Genomic DNA, 10,944 nt, shown 5'->3' on the forward strand with positions numbered 1-10,944 from the left:
GCAAAGGAAACCATCAACAAAATGAAAAGGGACTCTGCTGAACGGGAGAAAGTACTTGCAAATCATATATCTTATGAGGAGCTAGTATACAAAGCATGTAAAAACTCATGCAACTCAACAGCAGAAAAACAAACCATCTGATTAAAATATGAGCAAGACAGTTTATTATAGGTGTTGGGGGGCTTTAACACAGCCCCCCAGGTTCCGCCACGGCCGAAGAAAAAGACTACCAAGACATGATCTGCTTGGGGAGGAAAGGTGGCCGTTTCTCTCAGGGGGAGAAGGGCCCAGAGCCTCTCTCTCCAGGGGCTTTTATTAGGTTCATTCACATAGGACTACAGATAAAGCTCATTGATCATTGTCAGTCAGTAAGGGTTAAACAATACAAGATTTACAGAGAACTCTGAGGGGTTATTCTGAGTTACAGCCAATTAGTTAGAGGGCCATAAAACTTTAGGCGCCAGACTCATCTCAGGTCTGGACCCTTATCTCTTAAACTGAGGGTACAAATTAAGTAGGTTTCACAGGAATGTATGTATTTTTGTTAGGCCTGATTCCCCAGGGAATCCGCCCCTCCCAGCACAGGACTGCACTGCCCTCTGTTATTGCTCCAGGCTTAAGTCAGGCAAGGGAAGTAAGGCAGCCAAGAGATTAGGAGACTTCTTGCAGACAGAATGAGGACTCAGGCTATTTCAAAGCCGAGGGGCGAGGGTCCATCACCCCCTTTTTCCACAGCCCCCGGAGTCCTTCCCTGCAGGCCTCTTTCGTGACCAGAACGTGTCTTAGGTTGATCCTCCCTTGAGGATTCTTACCCGTCATTGGCTAACTGGCCAAGCTCAGGGCCAAGCAGGGTGAAGTGGGCAGAAGTGGCACTTCTGCCAGGGAGACAAGCTTTGTCTCCGTAGTGGCTTATGGTCCCAACTCTGACTCAGCCTTAACCATGAGGGGTTACAGCCTCTGAAACCAGGCAGGGCGGTTCCCAACAATAGGTGTATAAAAATACCGCCAATTTCTGAATATTAATCCTGTTTCCTGCTACCTGATTGAATTAATTTATCAGTTCTAGTTTCAGTTTTATCAGTTCTCTATTCAGTTCTAGTTTCTAGTTTCTTGTTATCAGTTTTTTGGTGGAGTCTTTACAGTTTTCTATATACAGTATCATGTCATCTGCAAATAAAGACAGTTTTGCTTCTTCCTTTTCAATTTGGGTGCCTTTTATTTCTTCTTCTTGTCTGATTAGTATGGCTAGAATTTCCAGTACTGTGTTGAATAAGAGTGATGAAAGTGGACATCCCTGCCTTTTTCCTGATCTTATGAGAAACACTATACCATGTGACTTCACTTATATATGGAATCTAACAAACAAAACAAATCAACAAACAAAATAGATACAGAATCATAGATACAGAGAAAAGACTGACAGTTGTGGGGATTTTGGTTGGGGGCTTGGTCAAATAGGTGAAAGGATTAAGCAAAAAATAAAAATACAGACATCAGAATGGTGATTATGAGAGGGAAGAGGGGCAGGGGCAGGTAGAAGGGGGCACAGGAGTGATAAATGGTGATGGAAAGACACTTGACTTGGGGTGGTAAGCACATAGTATAATATACAGATAATATATTATAGAACTGTATAGCTGTAACCTACGAAATTTTATTAACCAACGTCACACCAATAAATTCAATAAGAACATATATTAAAAATGAGCAGGAGATCTGAATAGACATTTTTCTAAGAAAGACATACAGATGGCCAAAAATATATATAAAAAGATGTTTTACATCATTAATCATCAGGGAAATGAAAATCAAAATCATGATGAGATAGCATCTCACCCTTGTTAGGATGGCTATTATAAAAAACAAACAAACTAAGTGTTGGCAAGAATGCAGAGAAATGGGAAATCTTGTGTACTGTTGGTGGGAATATAAATTGGTTCAGCCACAATGGGAGACAGTATGAAGTTTCCTCAAAAATTAAAAACAGCTACTATATGATCCAGCAATTCTATTTTGGCATATTAATTTGAAGTAAATGAAAACACTAACTCAAAAATATGTATCCTCACTTCACAATAATGTTCATTGCAGCATTATTTACGATAATCATTATATGGAAATGATCTAAGCATCTTTGAAAGGGATAAAGAAGATGTGATACACACACACACAAATGGAATGTTATTCAAGCATAAAAAAGAATGAAATCTTTAATTGGTGGTAACATGAATGGGTCTTGATGATATCATGCTAAGTAAAATAAGTTAGAGAAACTATTGTATGATCTCATGCATATGTTGAATCTAGAACAGCTGAACTCATAGAAACAGAGCAGAATGGTGTTGCCAGGGGCTGAGGGTTGGGGGAAATGGGGAGGTGTTGGTCAAAGTATACAGATTTTAAGATGAATACATTCTGGGATCTAATGTTACAGCATGGTGACTACTTAACAATATTGTATTATATTGAAAGTTGCTAAGAAAGTAGATCTTAAATGTTCTCACCACGCATACAAAAAAGTAATTATTTGAAGTGATAGGTGTGTTAACTTACCTTATTGTGGTAATCATTTCACAATGCATATCATCACACTGGACATTTTAAATTACATCATGTTATATATCAATTATATGTTAATAAAGCAGGAAAAAAATAAAACAGAAATGGCTAAGAGAAGTTGTAGCATTGTACAAATTCACCCAGAATTCACTTCAATTGAATGCCAAGATGGGTGGTGATATGTAAGATAGTGGGTGATATGTAAGCCTGTCTTCTTTTAAAAAATAACTAAACATTATGTTCTTTCTTCATAAAAATAGCAAGTCCATAATTAAAATGACAAAATTGGTTGCAGGAGTCAAGTATGTCTCAGGTGCTTTAGAGACAAGTTGATGCGTAATTGTTTTGTAAACTCAATCTGAAGGTAAAGTAGCCACTTGACAGCAAAGCTGATCAAAGTCTTCCTGGTTACCTAGAAGCTGTAGGAATTCCCATCCTATATGTGATGAGTCTTTGGACTAGTTTATGGATGATAATAGATTGTTAATCTGCTTTTTGCCCTCAGTTTAAGCAATATAAAAACTTGCACACTTGTAAACCTCTGCAAAATCTTTCTCTGGTGTTGAAGAAAATGCAGGCCTGTGGGACAGTCTGACCATGGAGTTAGGATTACAGCTGATATACAGCTGCATGCCCCAATGTCTTTCCCCAGCACAGCTCACAAAAACAGATACAAGATGTTCCAGGCTTCGAGTCAGAAATGACAGTGCAAGCAAAACTTCAAGCAGAGGTTGTGGGAATGGGGATTGGGAAGGGTAAGAAGGCTAATAAGCTAGACTGAACTATGGTGCATAAATAATTACAATTTCTTTTTAGTTTTTTGAACAATTGGTTTCTTTTGCACATTTAATAGTGCCTGTCTACTATTAATAAAAATTCAGGAAAACATATTTAACATACATTTAAGCCTTTGAACTCATTTGTCTTTCATTTGGTGTGTTGTGGAAGTAATTCAAATGTGAATGAATTACTACAATTTAAATAAGCATACCAATATAAATGCATATGTGGTATTCTGAGAGTATAAGACCCTGTTCTGCCTGGTAGATAATCAGTAGTTCTGTTCTCAGTGTTAGATTTATAGAGAAGGGCTTCTCAAATCCCCATAACTGAGGAGTACGGAGAGAAAATAAAAGTAATTCATTGGTGTGATGTGATTTCAAATGAACACTTAGTGTAGCTAGCTAATTTATAAAAATAACAACTTTTATATTTTCCTGTCCTTCTTTGTATATAGTTCTTTCCTCATTTCCTAGTCGGTCACTTTATCCTCCTAAGAATCAGATTGTGTAAACCAGAGGAAAAAAAATCCTAAAACAACTTTCAGATGTTTTAACTTTGACGGCGGACCCTTGGGATTCTAGGCTGTGAAAGAATCTGAACAGATAACTTATAGAATTATTATATATCAAACAGGTAATAAGGAAAAGCTATCTACCATTCCTATATCTATAAAAACTATAAGACAGTAATCCATCCTGGGAAGGAAGAGGGAAGAGAAATTGAACATAAATGGTAGAAGTATGAGGGGGGATTTGGGGTACCATGTGAGGGGGTCAGAGCTAGGACACTGTCTGGAAGTCAACATGTCCAGAGTCCTCATTCAAATTTAATTAAATTTAATTCTGCTTAAGCAGCCTAACCCCACATCTACAAGAACTAGAGGAATAACAACAAACAAAGCTCAGAGTGAGTAAGAGGAGGGAAATAATCAAAATCAGAGCGGATTTAAATAACATAGGGACTAAAAGAATAATCCAAAGGATCAATGAATCTAGGAGCTGGTTCCTCAAAAAGATAACCAAAATTGACAAGCCTTTAATCAGACTAATCAAGAAAAAAAGAACTCAAATAAATAAAATAAAAGAGGAGAAATGAAATGAAAGAGGAAAAATTACAACTGATACCACAGAAATACAAAGGATGTAAGAAATTACTATGAATAACTATATGCCAAGAAATTTGAAAACCTGGGTGAAATGGGCAAATTTCTAGAAACATTTAATCTTCTAAAACTGAGTCAAGAAGAAGCAGAAAGTCTGAACAGACTGATAACAGCTAGTGAAATTGAAGCACTAATTAAAAAACTCCTGGCATACAAACCCTGGGCAGGACATTTTCACAGGAGAATTTTATCAAACATTTAGGGAAGGGCTAACCCTGGTCCTTCTCAAACTATTCCAAAAAATCCAAGAAGGAAGACTCCCAAACTCTTTTTATGAGGCCAGCATTATCCTAATTCCAAAGCTAGATAAAGACACAATGAAGAGAGAAAATTACAGGCCAATATTGCTGATGAACATAGATGCTAAAATTCTCAACAAAATATTGGCAAACCAGAACCGGCAATACATTAAAAAGATCATACAACATGAACAAGTGGGATTCATCCCAGGGATGCAAGGGTGATACAATATATGTAAATCACTAAATGTAATACATCACATAAATAAAATGAAAGGCAAAACCACATGATCCTATCAATAGATGCTGAAAAAGCATTTGATAAATTACAGCACCCATTTATTATAGAAACACTCAGCAAGTGGGAGTAGAGAGAACATATGTCAACATAATAAAGGCCATATATGAGAAACCTACAGCCAACATCACACTCAATGGGCAAAAACTAAAAGCTTTCCCTCTAAGATCAGGAAGAAGACAAGGGTGTCTGCTTTCACTACTTCTGTTCAACACAGTATTGGAATTTCTAGCCACAGTGATCAAAAAAGAAAAAGAAATAAAAGGCATCCAAATTGGAAAGGAGAAAGTAAAACTGTCATTGTTTGCAGACAACATGATAGTGTACATAGAAAACCCTATAGACTCCATGAAAAAACCACTCAACCTAATAAATGAATTGGGAAAATGGCAGGATACAAAGTCAACATTCAGAAATCAAAGGCATTTTTGTACACCAACAATGAAATATCAGAAAGACAAATTAGGAAAAAAATCCCATTTATTATAGCAACAAGAAAAATAAAATACTTAGGAATAAACTTAACCAATGAGGTAAAAGACCTGTACTCAGAAAACTATAGAACGCTGAAGAAATTTAGGAAGACACAAATAAATGGAAGCATATACTGTGTTCATGGATTAGAAAAATTGCCATCATTAAAATGACCATACTACCCAAAGTAATGTATAGATTCAATGCAATCCACATCAAAATACCAATGACATATTTCACAGATTTAAAACAAATATTTCAAAAATTTATATGGAAACATAACAACCTGAAAAGCCTCAGCAATTTTTGAGAAAGAGGAACAAAGTAGGATGGATCATAATGCCTGATATCTAACTATGTTACAAGGTCACTGTAATCAAAACAGTCTGGTACTGGCATAAGAACAGACATATAGATCAGTGAAACAAAATAGAGAGCCCAGAAATAGACCCATGTAAATTTGGTCAGTTAATATTTGACAAATGGCACAGGAGCATAGAAATGGAGTAAAATTAGCCTCCTCAATAAATGGTGTTGGGAGATCTGTCTCTTTCTATGGCTTTTGTTTTGAATGGTATTTTTTTTTTTTTGGTACAAGTATTTCTACCCCAGCTTTTTTTCCTGTCCATTTGCTTGGAATACTTTTTTCCAACCCTTCACTTGCAGTTTGTGTAGGTCTTTTGTTCTGAGGTGGGCCTTTTTTAGACAACATATATGCAGGGTCTTGCTTTCTTATCCATTCAGCTACCCTGTGTCTTTTGATTGGAGCATTTAATGCATTTACACTTAAGGTTATTATTGATAGACACTTATGCATTGCCATTTTTTCCTTTTGTAGCTGTGTTCCTCTCTCTCTCACTCTCTTCCTTCTTCTTCTTAAAGTAGTCCCTTTAGCATGTCTTGCAATGCTGGTTTGGTGGAGGTACATTCTTTTAGCCTTCTTTTGTCTGGGAAACTCCTTATTTGGCCTTCCATCTTAATTGAGAGCCTTGCTGGGTAGAGTAGTCTTGGCTGCAGGCATTTGCTTTTCATTACCTGGAATATTTTTTTGCTATTCCCTTCTAGCTTATAGTGTTTCTGTTGAGAAATCAGCTGCTAGCCTTATCGGAGCTCCCTTATATGTTACTATCTGTTTCTCCCTTGCTGCCTTTACGATTCTCTCTCTGTCTTTAAGATTTGGCATTTTAATTATGATGTGTCTTGGAGTAGGCCTCTTTGGGTTCTTCTTGATTGGAACCCTCTGTGCTTCCTGAACTTGTGTGACTTTTCCCTGACCAAGTTAGGGAAGTTTTCTCTCATTATTTTTTCAAATAGGTTTTCTTTGTCTTGCTCCTTTTCTTCTCCTTCTGATATTCCTATGATGTTAATGTTGTTATGTTTCATGTTGTCCTAAGTTCCCTTAAACTGTCCTCCTAATTTTTGAGTCTTTTTTTCTTTTGTTTCTCTGCTTGGGTATTTCTTTCTACTTTTTCTTCAAACTCACTGATTTAGTCCTGTTTCAGCCAGCCTGCTCTTAATTCCTTCTAGTGTATTTTTTATTTCAGATATTATATTCTTCATTTGTTCCTGGTTCTTGATTATAGTTTCTATTTTCTCTTTCATGCTGCTGTAGTTCCCATTCAGTTCCTTGTATTTGTCACTGAGTTCCTTGAGCGTCCTAATAAACATTTTTAAAATCCTATGTCTGACAGATTACTTGCCCCAATTTCATTTAACTCTGTCTTCCTCCATTCATTTTGATTGGGGTTCTTTCTTTGTCTCCCCATTTTAGGTGACTCTTTTTGTTTGTTTCTGCATCTCAGGATGCTCTGCTTTGCTTGCCTGTCTTTGTGAGGTGGACATCTGAGGTAGGAGTTCTGTGGGACTCAGTGGTGCAGTCTCTTTGATTTTCTGATCTGGATGCTCTAGGTTTGCCCTTTATTTACTTTGTGTGAGCTCTCTTGTTGTATTTGGGCTTTGCTTGTTGGTAGCTCCTTTTATGGTGGGTTCTCCCCTCCAGCTTTCTGACTGGTGGTCACAGCTCCTGCTGCATCCCTTATGCTGTTGTACGGGTATTGGCCAACAAAGCAATATTACCAGAAAAACAAACCCACACCAGCAAAAAACAAAACAAAACAAAAAACAAAACCAAAAACCTACCACATCATCAACAGAAACAGCAATTGAGTGAAGATTAATAAAGGTGGAGAGAGATTAATGATATTGTAAGATAGGAAAGAGGGAATACCAAATGACTTAAGAGGGAAAAGTGATTTTGAGTGGGAAGAGGGAGGAGAAATAATAAAAGTAGAAAATGAAAATGAGGCAAAAAAACGGAGAGAATAAAATTTGAAACTTAAGTAAAACAGGGAAAGCTGGTGGCAAAAATGGAGTAAGAGAAGGGAAGATTATACTATGAGGTTTGAAGTAACATTAAAAAGGTATTGAACCAATGGGAACAAAATTGCTAAAAAACCATAGCAGGATCAATAACAATGACAGCTGAGCAAAGATTAATAAAGGTGGAAATGGAATAAGAATATTACACCAAAGAGACAAGTGAATATGAGATGTCTGCAGTAAAGAAAAATGATTTTCATAGGATGGGGAAGAAAACTAGTAAGTAAAGATCTCAGGCTAAGAAAGGAAAAAATAATTAAAATAAAATTCTTAACTCATCCGATCAAGGGCAGGGGGAAGGCAAAATGGAACAAAAAATGAGGAGAATACCCCCTGGGATTTAAAGTACAAACATGGTGAACAAATAGGAATTCCACTGGAGAAGAACAGCAGTAACTGTGATATCCTTGACCAATTAGCCGTACTTCATGAAGGTGGAAAAGAAGTAAGACTTTTATAAGAGGGGAAAAAGAATGTGAGCTGACTTAAGGAAGGAAGAATGCTTTTGTGAGGATAGATGGAGGATAAATATTAAGAGTGAGGAATAGGCACATGGCATAGCATGGGAGAAAAATAAGTTGACAATGTCAGTAAGAAAGGTCAGGAAGAAGGCAAAATGGAGTAAGACCAGGGAATGGTGCTGTGGGGGATTTGAAATAACAATAATATGAAAAATATATACTCTGAATAAAAAGAATAAAAATATATAAACCAAGAGTATTGGATTAGTTGGAATATGATTGAAGTATAAGAAGAAATGTTTAAAGCCTATGTGAAAGGAAAAAAAGACAAAATAAAAGACATAATAAAGAAAAAACATTCAAGTTCTGAGGAAGAGCGAGGTGAAATTCATCTCAACTGTTGGGTGTTTGCCCATTGACTTCTTTCTGGATCCATCTTTGGTTTTTTAACAGCTCAGTGTCTCAGGGTGGGTTGTCTGACTTCTGGCAACACCGCCTGTACATCCTTCACCTGCCTCTAGAGGGAGCTTCTGTTGTGCTCCAGAGGGTAGGACCTCTGTGCCTCCCCTGGGAGGCAGTGTTTAGTTTCCTGGGAATATTGTGGGTGTTTCCCCTGCCCTTTAACCGCCCATTTTAGTCTTTCCCAGTTTATTTCTGATAATGTATAGTTTCTGATTAAATAGCTCTCCGTTTCAGTGGGGGGTGGACAATCTGTTTAAGAGGTCAGCTCTCTCCTCCTTGGTATAGACAGCGGCTCTTGTGTGTATGCCTAGGCTGGGCAGTGCCCTGAACCCTCCTTGCTGCACACTTTCTGGATGCCCTGCTTTGTTGGCCTCAGTGAAGTAGGGCCCTAAGACCCAGTGTACTTTGCCTCCCTGTGAGAAGTTCAAATGGGCCCTTTTAGGCATTTGTCTTGTTGTCTCACTCTTGTGGAAATGCCCCCTGCAGTGTCGTTAAGCCTGTCCAGCTACTTTCGCAGATCTTCCCCCTCTCTAGCAGGAGGTGGAGGCTGGGCTCAAACTTCTCTTCCTAGAGGTTCTGGCATAGGAGGGCGCCCAGTCTGGCATAGGAGGGGGCCCAGTCTGGCCTCAAATAATCTCAGGTGCACAGTTCCCAGCCCACCGCCCTCACAGCACACTGCGGCCTGTACTCTCCACGCTGAGCTGCTGCCGGGCTGGGGCCAAGAAACCACCTCGCTCTGCACCTCTTTGATCAGTATGCCCAGTTGTAAGGAGTGGGAGCAAATCGTGCCCACAAGCCTCCCTTCCTGCTGGCAGGGCAGGCAGCTGCATGTGCAAGTTCTCTGCCCAGCACGCTACAGATCCCTTTTTAAAAAAAGTCTCTCTGGGCTCTCCCGCTGCAGCACAGAGCTACTGTCGGCTTTTCACATGCTGCACTTCTCCAAAAAGCCAAGAGTCTATCTCCATCATGGCCAGCCATGGCCCTTACCCGCCTGCCGTTCCAGGTACAGACAGTATCTCTCTCACTCTCTGGTACTCTCCGGAAGCCCCAGCAGCCGGGGTGTGCCACTAGCTGGGTGTGTGTATAGCCTGGTTCTCCCCTGTGACTTTGGTATCCAAGTCACTCCAGGCTGGGCCTGGGGATTCCCTGCCCTGGGAGGGGAGGGATGCACTAGGCTGCTGTCTCTGACCAGGCTCTCCATGGATGCTGGTCTGGTGGCTGGCTAAAGGCACTGTAGCAGCTGGGCTGCTGGTGCCATGCCTGGGGACTCTCTGTCCACCTTTAAAACCTCCTTACCACCCGTTTTGAAGCATCTTCTGTAGTCTTTGGCTTCCAAACTTCCTATCAGCTAAGAATCCATTGACTATTCCCTTTGTTTTTCAGAGATCAGCTAAGAGTCTGAGTTGGGTTCAAGAGCAAGTGGCTTAGCTCCCACCTACTTGGCTACCATTTTCTATAGTTGCTGTTGATTTTTTAATAGACTAAAAACTTAAGTTCTTTTCTGGGCTAGGCAGGGAATATAAATTTGTCAGAACCAGAAATGGGGGATTTGTGAGGACATGGAAACTGAAGAGTGGATGCCCATGATATAAAACATTGAAATTAAAAATTTTTTTTTTAAAAAAAGAAAAGAAGCTGTGTTGGTCCTACAGAACAAATCTGCAGGTTGTATTTAGCCGGTAAGACACAAGTTTGTGACCCTCAACAATGTGAAGTTAGGGAAGGGGTTTTAGTCAGAGATTGACAGGGTTTCATTTCCATTTTACAGAGCTGATTCTGGCTGTTCTAAGGAAAGTGGACTGAATGGAGATGGTGTAAAGACTAAAGTAAAGGAACTGATGAGGAGGCTATTGCACAATTTACATAAGGAAATATGTTGGTTCAGAATAAATTAATAGAAGAGATCAAGAGAAGTGGGTAATTTGAGACCTGTCCTAGAGTTAGAAGACAGTACGTTTTTGTATGTCTATATACAAAAAATTGATTGGATTTTCTTAAAAGTTTTTAAAAAGTCACTTAAAAATATGGTGAGATTTTAGTTTTTGTTCATTTGACTTTGATTCTTTAATTCACCCAATGCTGTTTTTATACGAATTGATTATTGAAAATGAGCCGGATTAGTTTATG

The sequence above is a fragment of the Desmodus rotundus genome, chromosome 3 (genome assembly GCF_022682495.2).
Source record: "Desmodus rotundus isolate HL8 chromosome 3, HLdesRot8A.1, whole genome shotgun sequence".
NCBI classification, from domain to species: domain Eukaryota; kingdom Metazoa; phylum Chordata; class Mammalia; order Chiroptera; family Phyllostomidae; genus Desmodus; species Desmodus rotundus.